Here is a 13043-nt window from a genome sequence, read left to right on the forward strand (position 1 = left end):
AAGATTGACATCAATGAAACATAAAACTCGCCCACTTTCATCGATTACATTTTGTTTTTCAACAGGAAAAAAGGAAAAATATATATAATGAAAGGCATAGACATATATAATTATGAAAAATATAGGAAACAATCCACTAACAGACATTTTTTGTTTTCTTGTTCAAAAAAAATATTAAGAGGCACATTTACATAAAGTAGAACTTTATGTAAATGTTTATATCATTGATATAAACAATTATCCACTTCATTAGAATCATGAACATGTAGTAAAACATGAACAACAATGAATATTAGATCCTGTTTATTGGGAAAAAAATACTCAATTTCCATTTGCCTTTGACATTTTGTATTTTCAAAGTTATTCAGTTGGAATATATGCTGATGTTTTTCAGAAAGGTCTTTTTTGAGGAAGACTCACTACTCCTTACTTTTTCTTTTGAGTATATAACCTTCCAGAATCTAAAAATCAAACAAAGCTAAGTCGATAAACAATCTGTTGAAGTAATAAAGAGAAACTTTGAAGTTCATCCCGAAAAGTAACGGCATAATATAAACCACTGAAAAGTCCAATTAGTCAGTAACTTGTCCTATTTGAGAATGTTGCCTACAACTTGGAAAAATCAATCTAAAATAATTAAATATTCATACTTAGCTTTCTTCAGCGGTCGATATTTCTGAAAACGATCTTTTTCTGTTTTCAAAACCTGAAAGTCACTTTAAAATTTTCGTCTCATACTCTTATATCATAGCCTTATTTTTTCGCTATGTTGCCGCTATGTTCTTTAATTTCTATGTCAATAGTTTCTTTCAATCCGTCTCAATCGACGGAATCTTTGGAATGGAGAAGAGGGAGGACGTGCAACCAAAGCTCAAAAAGTTTGTCACAATTGTTGATACTGTTGATATTATAAATTGATGGATGTAGCCGTTACTACGGTTACATAATGGAGAAAACAGAAATGAAACTTTCTATGTTTTTTACCACCTTTATTTTATGAGTATATCATAAGTATAAGTATATTTTTGGGAAAGAAAGTGTTTAGCTTTCTACTACTCCATCTTGATATAAAAAAAATGTGAGAATTTTCCATAGAAAGGAAGGAAGTACTTAATCAAATTTAAAATAAGTAACTCTATTCATGGATGTGTAGATCATGCAAAGAAGCAACTTTCAGACACAAATTGGAAGAAAGCCCTCCTGAAACATAAGTAGATCAAACTTATTTTGTGACATAAAAAAATCGTAATTCATGAATGAATTTAGTGTATTTTCTATAATGTTATCCAATTTGGTACTGAAGAGCCTTGGGGCAAGTGTCTTAAGGCGAAACATCGATGTATACCAGTGAGGATGACAGTGTTCCATGCAAGTGCAATTTGTTACCATTCATTTAAAGTAGAACTCATGTGAATGATATCTGATTTTTATTCCACAACGAATGTTTGAAATACAAACTGAGTAGAGAAAAGTATCTTCTGTATAATTCAGTGTTCATATAAAAGTATTTGTTTCGAAAGATTGTTTTCTTTCGTGTAATTCAATGTTTATATAAAAGTAGCTGTTTCAGGAGGACTTTTTTCCAGTTTGTGTCTGAAAGTTGCTTCTTTGCATGATCTACACATCCATGTACAGAGTTACTTATTTTAAAATTGATTACTTCCTTCTTTTCTTTGGAAGATTCCCACATTTTTTTTGTTTCAAGATGGAGTAGTGGAAAGCCAATAACTTTCTTTCTCAAAAATTAATCACTCCTGAAAATATAACCTCTTCAATTTAAATAAGTATATTATTGTATAAGTTTGAAAATGTCCGCATAGGACGAAACTGCAGTAACGTTAGTTACAAATAAAAGTGGTAAAAAACATACAAAGTTTCATTTCTCTTTTCTCAATGTTGATATTATTCTTGCCGTTTCTTTGGAATCAATTATTCTAGTTAGATGTCAGAAAGTCAAACCTCGAATTCGTGGGAAATAAAGTCGAATATTTAAGGAAGGATGAGTGTCATTGTTTGATAAAACGATCTTGCGAGGTTCAGGTCTCAGTTAAAAACCGGAATGAATACTCATTTCCCGGAATTCTAAAATCAGCCTTGACAAGTTGTTCGCATCTACACTGCACTGAGATATATATTTTTTATATTGGCTAATTCTGTATACAAACGGCCTACAAAGTAGACACAAAACGTCACAGGTTGGCCATCGCAATTGATTCAATTGTTGTGTTCACTAAATGGAGAAAAATTTTTGAACAAATATAAACTTCAGTTACTAACTGAGTTATTAGATCAGCAGAAGATTTAATTAACGAACATCAATAAAAGAGGCTCCCCAAGGCGGTCAACTGTGAAGCCAAGCTTCGAAATCGACCGCCGAACGAGATTCGTTCTCTGTCTTTTACTGCAGCATTCAATACAAAGAAACTAGTTGAAACCAGAGCCAACATCAGACAGATTCAACATTGGACAGCACATTTATGACTTGCTATGATAATAGTGATGATTTATTCATCACATGTATTACAAATGAAAAAAAATAAACCTGAAATGAAATGATAGTGAAATAAAATATAAGTAAAAATAGAACAATTGAATGTATAAAAATAAAGAAATGAAAGAAGAAAATAAAAATAAAAAGTGGAGAGATTCCAAGTCACGTTAGTTCACGACGTTTCGATTGTTAGTATCTACAATCGTCTTCGGGTGATGACTGGACTCCGAGGGATGACTATTTATAGGTCGTTCGAGTACTTACTTTCACTTATCCACGCTTTCCATTTTCCGCTTCACTGGTTCCGTGGGAGATGACCATTTTGGCCGGAGTTGGCCATTTTTCGCTTGATGATGAGTTTCCATATGTAGCGTGTATATACGCTGGCTTGGCTGAATACGTTGTTGGACAACATGTATGCGGCTTCCTTGAATCTTCTCTTAAACCAATGTTCCTCTCTGTGCAAGATCTCAGCTTGGGACCACTCGATGCTGTGTTGATAGGTCCAAACATGGTCTGCTATTCCTGATTTGCTAGTTTCCCCTCGCTGTGTGTGTTTCTCGTACTCGACAATGCGAACATTCAATGGCCTCTTAGTTTCACCAATATAGGATTATCCGCACTCACAGGGTATCCGGTAAATGCAATTCTTGGAATCGCAGTCCACGTTTGGTGGCCTGGTTTTCGTGAGGCTGCTACGGATAGTGTTACCGGATCTGTAGCAGGTTCTGATGTACTTGGAACCAATTCTTCTTATCCTCTCCGAAAGTTATTCAATTATAGTGATAAATAAATTGCTGAACCACTGAAGGATACATCTTTGAAAGTGACATACTGAATTTCTCCACCGTAGGTTTTCAAAATTCCAAGATATATACATATAGGTACACATACAAACATTCATATATACAATTATTTTGCACGTAATTTATATATCAACACGTTCATACAAAAACCTGTTCTTTGAAAAGAATAAAAATTGGTGACATCAACATACTGATGTATTCTGAGTATAGGACTTTGTCTCATTTACTTCTTAACTCTTGAAACGAATAAATGGTATGATGTTATCAGTTTGAATTCTGGTGGAATAAGGCTATACAGTTCAGTCCTAGATATACAAAACTGCGAATGGGGATCAGGGACTCATGTTGAAGTTAGTGTTATTTCTGGTTTCTGTAGGGAAAGTTTTTTTTTATGCATATGTTGTCTGATAATAGTTCTTCCAAAGAAGTAACTGCCTCACATCCAGAAGCAGTTTTTGTGTACAAAAAGTCTGTAGGAAAGTTTTCAGGTTTTGGGGACATTTATCCATGTCTGAGTGAGAACACTTCCAATATACAAATCATGAAATTACAAAACAACAACAAAAATTAATTGGCGCTCCGGGCGACATCAATGATTCCAGTGGCGCATTTGCTTTTTCAGCTGCAGGAAAACCCGGAAAAACTGCATCTGCCAATGTCTTCTCTCTCATGAAACAAAATGTAGGGTGTCTCCAGAGGCTCCAATGAATTCAATACATCGCCAGAACACTTCGTGACACGACTTTCGTCAAACTCAAACAATTACGTTTTGTCTTTGACCAAGGCGTAAATAATGACCAGATCCAATTCCAGAGCCACAGTGAACAATGACTGCATAAAGATTATGATAGTGGTCTGCTAGATTGAAGTGTTCATCAATTTCGAACCTTCGTAAGAGTTTGGTGCTTCCGTCAGAGGATGAGTTATGTTTAGAGATCATCAGTGTTATTATTAGATTGACTGGTGCATCAGCTATACTTGTTTTCTTATAACAGTCAGTTAGTTTGGCACATATTTGGCAATACAGTCGATCATCACCTGTTAAAAGTTCAATTTTTTAGATGATTTAACAATAATCTCTGCACGAACTGGTCATATTAGGAAACGCTAGTTGAAGTTCCAGAAATTCGCATACATTTTTGCTACCTATTAAACATTTACTACAAAGTAAACAAGTGGAGATTTTTCCAGCGAAAGAGATAAACTGTACGGAATCATTCAATTCAGAGCGGTCAAGAATATTGATTCTGCTGTTGTTTTGCTCACGAAGAATATTCAACAAAAGCCCCAAAGTGAGTTTCGTCAAAATCCTCAGTGAACAGACGACTATTGAACCATATCATACCCAGTATTTATATTGAATGGATCATTCAAATCTTCATTGAAAAGTAATGGTCCCAGAACTGATTCTCGAGGAACACCATGATCGATGTCTTCTACCGAGCTGTAAACGTTTCCATTTTTGACTAGTAGCTTTCTATTGGCCGATTAACTTTCCAATAGAAAAAGAGGACTACCTCTTTGACCAATGTACTCTAGTACACCTGATGATCCTTTGTGAAATACTGTGTCGGAGGCTTTATTGAGGTGAAGAAAAATGGTAGGGCACGTAATTTTTTCGTCAATCGATCTGATGATATTTGCAGTAACACTAGCGATGGTATCTTCTGTTGATTTCTTATTCCCAAACCCAAATTGTACACTGGATAAAATAATGAATCTGTTCAAGAAATTTATTTATCCGTTGTTACAAGAATTTCCCGAGGATATTGGATATAAAGGGTGTAACTAAATAAGTGTAAAACATTCAAGGAGGTGATTCCTCATCGAAAAAAAAGATACGATCTTTCATATAAAGAAATTTCACTGGAGCATCCCTTGTTAAGATACAGCCCTTACAGGCTTGTCCTTCAAGAACAGTTGAGTTCAGCCAAACATTCCTGGTTCAGCCTAGCATCACTGATTTTGAATGCTTCGTTTTTAGGTTTTGATTTCGAATGTGAATGAAGTCTAGAATATAATATTCGAAAATAGAACGGTGTTATCGAATTATCAAAATGTAGAAATAAAAAAGTACTCCTGCCGTGACCAGGATTCGAACCTGGGTTACCACGGCCACAACGTGGGGTCCTAACCACTAGACGATCACGGCTATTGGAGATTGTATCATTGTCTGACATTTTAAATTGAAACCATTCTTTGTGGCCTCTTCAGAAAGTATATCAACCTGCTAATTGTTCAGTGGAGCGGAGCGTATCGATCCGTAACCAACAACTCGTCAGTAACGCTTGTTAAGCAAGAAGAAATAGTTGGGATTGCTCTTCAGGTCTCGATGATGAATTTCCTAATAACTGAAGTTATTTTACATCTCCGCTTACTTTGGTGAGATTATTAGAGTGTTCTGGAGACATCTCAATGTATACAAAGTTATGATGAAATAACTATTTAATGTGAGATTAGTACTGGACCTACTGGAAGGTATATATAATAATAATACTTGCTTTTATTGGAAGGTTACTCAGTATGAGAGATACTAACCTAACCTAATAAATGGCGGAATTCAACATCTGCACATGATAAATCAAGGCAGAAATTGGTCTTCTATCCAACCAGACATGACAGTATGTAATAAATTTCAGTGATATACATATTTGATGTAGAGAAAAATCAGTAGTGAAAGCTTTATGATGTTGTGAGTCAATGTTTCAGAGAAATTTTTAATCTGGAGTCAATAAACCAAACAACGATGCTAGATATGTAAACCATAGTACTTTATTGACAAAAATATGTTATTATAAACTACTAAAGTATATTATTGTAGGTACACAAATGCAGTACCCCAAAGAGACATTTCAAAACTCATTTTAAAACACATTTTTTTCCAGCCTTTTCCAACAAAACTGAAAAATAATCTAATTTATTCGTTAATGAAATTTATCAACTTTCGTTTCATTGATTTCTTCATGTCTTCTTCTTGCTTTGATTTGATTTGGCGTAACTCAGCAGTTATACCAAGCATCTGGAAAAATATAAATTTTTAGGATTGGGTCATGCTTATCAGAAGGGCACCAAGCGACATTTGCGTAGTTTCGAAAGAACGCCTTCTAAAGTTGCAACATTGCAGACACATACTTGATTACCTTCAAATGACAACATTCATTCATGATTGATGTGTATAATTCAATTTCCTCAATTTCTGATAAAAAAGGTCTCAAAGTACGACTTTTCATATAATTTTGAGACTTTTGTGGCTGAGTTCCTTTCTGATAAATAAGCTTAAATCCATTTTACACTAAGGAAGATGCTGTGCAAAATGGAAATGAAACGCCAGTTGTTATAAAATACTTATTTCAACTGAAATAAAACTCTCAACTGAACAAAAATTGAGTTTAATGCAAAAATATTTCCAATTGAAATTTTCAATCATTGTTATTTTCCTTCTCAAACACATTTTCGAAGTCCAAATCTGGACCAAATTCCTCCAAGTCATCTTCGAATTCTGCTCCCTTCAAATTTTTGTAGAATTGTTTTGTATCCGCCGGAATGAAAGGCATCAACGCTTTAAGATCTGCAAGTTTTTTTGTTGAAATTTCCTTTCCTTCTGGTCAAAGCATTTCTAGATTTGTATTGAAATTTGATTGCGTTTTTTCAAATTTTTCTGAATATTAATTTCTTTCAATTCATCATTATTGTTATGAGTATATTTGAAAAGATACTGAAGGGCTCTCCTTTTGTTATTTTTATAACTCTGGTTTTTGCCAACTAACTTTTTCTTTGTTTTGGTCTGGTTTTCTGTTAACAACTGCACGTTCTATTGCTTGTACAGAAAAAAGGCTTCTTTCTTCATTTCTGTTACAGTCAATGGTTTTTTATGTCGGCAATCCGTCATTATGTATAAATAGTCATCGCTAGTATAAATCATTTGATTCATCTTTATTGCTCTTTCAATAAAAGAAAAATCTGGATCATTTGGTAAAAAGCTGTGGCTCAGTACCTACTCTAGACCCTTGAAATGAACTGTTTCTGAAGTTTGATGATTGCTGAGAATTGTTTTCATCATTGAAACTATCTTAATTTTGCGATTCTGTCGTCCGCAACTATCTGACCACATTATTAGCGTTTTTGTGTTTGGACTGAAATTATTTTCAATGAACTTCGTTAGTACAGATCCAACTTGCTGGGCCCCTCGCCCAGCTGTCCCCTCTTTCCATACGAAGCAGTATCCATTTTTTCCACAATGGACACCTTCATTGTACAGCCAGAGCCTTTTATAGAAAACTGAGTTTGTGAACGATGAACGATCATGAACGAAATTAACCGACAGTGTAACTAGGAAGTAAAAAATTATCAGAACAGAACTAAGTTACCAGGAGAAGTCCAAGCGACATTGCTACTCGTTTCGTTGAATATCTAATCGGAACAAGGCGTTTAGGTCCTTTCTGATTTATTTTGTATCTGCAATGATCCACTTAGTTCCCAGTGCAAGGTCATTTTTCAAGCGTTAATACACATTTGGCGCTTGGTTCTTCGAAACACGTATGACATCGTGACAGGTGATGAATCGTGGATTTACGCGTATGAGCCCGAAAGTATAACAGCAGTCGACTGTATGGGTGTTTCAAGACGAGCCAAATCCAACAAAAGTCGTTCGCGCACGAAGCACTCCCAAGCAAATGGTCGCCTGGACATGTCGCAACCGAACCACTAGAACAACGCAGAATAGTCAATTCTGTGTGGTACATAACCATTCGTTTGCCAATTGTCTTCGAAAAAATCAGGAAAACCAACCGCCGAAGACGGATCACTCTTCACCATGACAATGCGAGCTTTCACACTACGGCTCAAACAACTGCATTACTGAGCACCCAAAACATCGATTTGATGAGTCATCCGCCGTACAGTACTGACTTGGCACCGAATGACTTCTTTTTATTCCCGCACGTAAAAAACAAACTGAGAGGTCAAAGTTTTTCGACACCAGAAGAAGCGGTTGCTGCATTCAGAATGCATGTTTTGGAGATATCTTAATCAGTGTGGCAAAAGTGCTTCGACAATTGGTTCAAACGCATGCAAAAGTGTATAGATCTTCATGGAGAATATTTTGAAAATAAAGTGATTTTTGATGATTAATATTCGTTTTTGTTCTCTAATTCCGAAATACAGGCTGATTCACGGTGGAGGGCACATTAGACGTTTCTGGTGAACCAGACAACGGATCACTTTGAAAATTTAAAGGAGGGCATATTCGGACATTCTCTAGCCAACTGAAATATTTTCGACAATGCGGTGTTGCCGCTTCTATTAGAAAGCAGTACCAACTTTGATTTTTCAAACGGAACACTCTGTATATAATACTATTTTTGGAATCTCCAACAATTGCCCGACAACTTTTCTTGATATTTCCCTATACCTATCTGTTACCGTTTTCGAAATAAAAATCAATTTCAATTTTTTTCTTCGAAAATCATGACTTCTAAAAATGCCGATATCTTTTAGTTAAGAAGTACTATGATATCGAAATTTGGTTTGGAGTTAGGTGATACTTGGACACTTCCCACACGTCAGCCTAATCTTCGTTACTTCAATACAGGGTGGTAAAAAAATACAGTTTTTTCGTTTGCTTGAAAAAGTTGCTGAAATTTGATTATTTTGAATAGAACACCCTGTATATTATTGAAAATTCGGAAAGCTGCTGAAATTTGCTTTCTTTCTATGTATATCATACCTATACCTAACTAGTCAAGTTTCGGACTTATGAACAATTATTTGTGAAAATGTCCCTTCAGAATGGAATTTCCATTCGGTATTTGGTAAGCAGGCCATGATTACTATTTGACAGTAGCGTTGTGACATTCTCCTAATAATATCGACATTTTTGTCACTTCAGAAGTTGCAAATACCTTCAAAACGATGGAACAAAACTATTCAAACGAAGTTCTTATGAATTTGTTTATTATTTTTGGACATTGCCGACCGCATTGTCGAAAATATTTTAGTTGGCTAGAGAATGTCCGAATATGCCCGCCATTAAATTTTCAAAGTGATCCGTTGTCTGGTTCACCAGAAACGTCTAATGTGCCATCCACCGTGAATCAGCCTGTATAAAAGGCAACCATAAGTACCGCCTCTGGGACGATTGGAAATATATTTCTACTGTCAGGATGCCTGAAAACATCATCACTTTCAGTTACATCTACTTTTTCTTTTCCATTTTCTGCTATAGGTTAGGTCCTTCGATTACACTTGTTTCATACAAACAATTATTCATTTATGTAATGAAGATCAGAAAATTTGACAGTACCTAAGTATTGAAGCACAATTACAGGTCTTTGAGGAACTATGGAAAGTTTCAACATCTAACAGTTTGCTTGTTTCTATAAATAGTGTTATAATCGTCTGCATTCTATGACACGGAGAAATAAATCTCTCTTTCAAAACACCATCAGTATGGGCAGCACAACCTGGGATTCGATAAATATATATTTTCCAAGAAATCTCTTTGTGGTTAGTGTTATTTCAAGATACTGGCTTGATGTCATTTGCGAAACAGAATTTATTATTGCAGTGTTCATCCTTATTCAATACAGGTTCAACGCATGGATGCCAGTTCTGTGTTTAATGAAGGTGTGTTTTCATCGAATGTTATAGTTCAGTGAACAATTGATCCATTGTTGAGATTTTTAATTTGGAATATGACACCATTGAAAAATTCTCTTTATTCCTTGCAATTTTGAGTCTCTCTGTTTTCTTCTCTTTTCCTCAGATTACTACTCTGTATCGACGTAAACTCTTCATTCAAAGAATCATACTGAATTCAATCAAGTCCACTCTGAAATAACCTATTCCTTCATAGCACTGGCAAATAGACCTAAAATACGTATTCTTTCAACTACAATTCATTCGCCAACGTTTCGGTAAGGCAACGTATATCGCCATCTTCAGGCTACAATGGAAATGAATCAATATTAATATATATAGGAAAAATAGGTTTCAGCTGTCCACTTCTCCATCTATAACCAAAAAAATGTTAGGAATCTCTCGAAGAAAGAGAGAAAGCATGCAAAATAAACTCTTCAAAAAGATGTGTAGATCATACAAATTAGGAATCATCCAATGCCAACACAACATGACGGGAACGAAACATGCTGAAAAATCTCAATACAGATTAGAATATCTTGTTCGAGTTGTTTCTAACGAACTCAATCAATCCTGAGCCAGTTTCCAGAGTCCATTTCGATACCCAAATTTTTTGCCACGTTCGTGGGACATATTACTGTATCATCAATAACAATATTAATATATCTTCCCACCAAGCTACGATGAGTACCAAAAACAAGCAGATTAATTTTGAGATTATGAGCTTCAGATGCTGGAATGAGACGTGCTAGATCTTCAGTCAATATTTGATTAGCAGTAGCAACGTCATTAGGGATAAATGATAGATATATTGTGTGTCATTCGCATACATATGTGAATTACAATGTCTTAAAGCAGAAACTAGATCACAAGTGTATACGCTAAATAATTAGGGTCCAAGTATAGATCCCTGAGGCAATCCAAATTTAATAAATTCACTTCTTGATTTTCTCTTCGAAATTCCTACAAACTGTGAACGATCTTCAAGATAGCTTTTTTAATTGAATTTATAGCAGGTTCATTGAACCCGACGAAGTTCAAAATAAAAAAAAAATGGATAACTAATGGTATCAAAAGCCTTGCAGAAGTCTATACGTTTCATATACTCTCAAATGTTCTGGTCTGTTCCACAACTTTCTAGAGGCCGATCTTTCGAATCCTTATATCTTCAAAGAAGCTGATGTGACACTATAATAATGATAATAATAATCTGAAGAGCATGCCGTTTTGCTGTACTAAGGCAGAAATCTCGGCCGAACAAGTGCAGACGGTTGTCATTCTTGGCTCACTGCGCTTGCTCAGGGCACATTATTCTTGGACCCAATCATCACTTTGCTCACGGTGTGAGGAGTGATCATTAGTTGATGATGCTGACGTGTTTTCCCAATTGTTTTGTGGCATCGGGTGAAGGAACCGACAAACGCAACCTTAGGAAAAATAATAATGATTTCAAAGGTTTTCTGGATAGAAATTGAATAGCATCCTTTCTGTGAGATGAAACATATTGAGAGTTCTGTTATTAGCTGCTCAGTTGTTTACCCATATTTCCATTTGATATTTATGTGATATGAAAATTGATTCATCGAAGATAACGCAATAAGCAGGTTCACTTAGAAATGCAACAACTAGTTACACAATTATCGTTAATATTTTTTCAGATAACTATGCGCTTTATTAATTCCAAGAAGATTATATGAATTCTATAATCACGGAGTGAAGCACATAATCACCGAGCTGAACGGTAAACTGAAATTGTTTATACATATCTATGATAAACAATTACCTATAGTAATGAAATTCATCCGGTGAAAAAATAATCTTATATGTGAAAGGAAACCTCTGAGCAATTACAATTAGAGGTGCATCATGAAATGATTATTTTTAGAGTATGAAATGACTCATCTGAAAAATCAGACCCGAATAACACGGGCAAAACAATTAACGCTTCACAAATTATGTGGACATTGTTGAAATATTTCGTCAGTAATGGCTCATGGGAGACAATGTATTTTGTTTCTTTGATTGACGAATTTTCAATATTGTAGAAATTCATGTTCACTGAAGATACACTATAAAAACTATAAAAACACACTTTTGTCTATTTTCCACGATAGTTCTATATTTGTTGACTAGTTTCGGTCATTACATCATTTTCAATAACCACCACATCATTTGCAGAGCATTGATTGTACGCTGCTCTGGTGTTCATCGGGTCTCAGAAAACAACAGTATGGAAAAGGTGAATTATAAGCGATCTTAAAAAATAATTAGCAAATACTAATTGTCTTTTATCATTGTCAAACTTGTTCAGTTTGGTCTATAATTCAACCATGAATCGACTTACAAATAAACAACGCTTGCAAATTATTGTTTTTTATTATCAAAATCCATGCTCGATGAAGAAAGTGCATCGTGCATCGTGTAGTGTTTTCAATTTATGGGCAGTTTCGTCGGCCTACTGAGGGAGCTATTCGAAAGCTTGTGACTGATTTTCGAACCCAGTTTACATTCACAACACAACAAAGTTTTTGTTTCGGGGTTGAAATTAGATGATTTTAATGTATTTCCACGTGTTAAAATCGAAAGTGACCATAAAAATTATATATTAGCTCTTGTTTTCAAGATATAGTATCATTATATTATATATATATATATGTATATTGAGTTTTCAACAAATGAAATATTTCATCACCAACAGTTGGTACACATGTTTGTTTACATAACACCCCTCTCATTAGCTGTTCTTAAGTAGTAAACATAACCTATGTGAGTTTGTCAATTGTACGCACGTGGTTGCTATTGAAATTATCGTGTGAAGTTGATTTTTAAATTAATTTAAGTGCTGATCTGAAATGCCTTGAAAGTGTGTGAATTCTGTCGATAGCTTTTGCTATATATGTGGTGAAATTATATTTAAGGCTCAGAAACGTAAAATGACACCTATCGTTAAGACAGCCTATGAACATTATTTTGGTGTGAAAGTTGGGGACCAAGATAAATCATGGGCTCCTCATATATGTTGTAATTCTTGTTCCGTCATATTGCGAGAGTGGCTGAAAAATAAAAACCGGGCAATGGCTTTTGCAGTACTTATGGTTTGGCGTGAGCCT

The 13043-nt window shown here is 34.9% G+C and overlaps 1 protein-coding gene, 1 long non-coding RNA gene and 1 other non-coding gene across 4 annotated transcripts in view; 1 reads left to right on the forward strand and 2 right to left on the reverse strand.

Moving 5' to 3' along the window:
- The window catches only part of LOC141483857 (toll-like receptor 8), a 45480-nt gene that overhangs the window by 18763 nt on the left and 13674 nt on the right, over nucleotides 1-13043 (forward strand). The window lies entirely within an intron of this gene.
- LOC141483812 (uncharacterized) lies at nucleotides 310-970 on the reverse strand. The gene is made up of 2 exons (XR_012466300.1): nucleotides 651-970; nucleotides 310-461 (listed from the first exon to the last, which is right to left on the reverse strand). It is a non-coding gene; the product is annotated as an uncharacterized lncRNA (long non-coding RNA).
- TRNAH-GUG (transfer RNA histidin (anticodon GUG)) lies at nucleotides 5378-5449 on the reverse strand. Its single transcript has one exon. It is a non-coding gene; the product is annotated as a tRNA-His (tRNA).

The sequence above is a fragment of the Leptinotarsa decemlineata genome, unplaced genomic scaffold (assembly GCF_025532065.1).
Source record: "Leptinotarsa decemlineata unplaced genomic scaffold, Ldec_3_MD MMD2_tig00004307_RagTag_RagTag, whole genome shotgun sequence".
Lineage (NCBI taxonomy): Eukaryota > Metazoa > Arthropoda > Insecta > Coleoptera > Chrysomelidae > Leptinotarsa > Leptinotarsa decemlineata.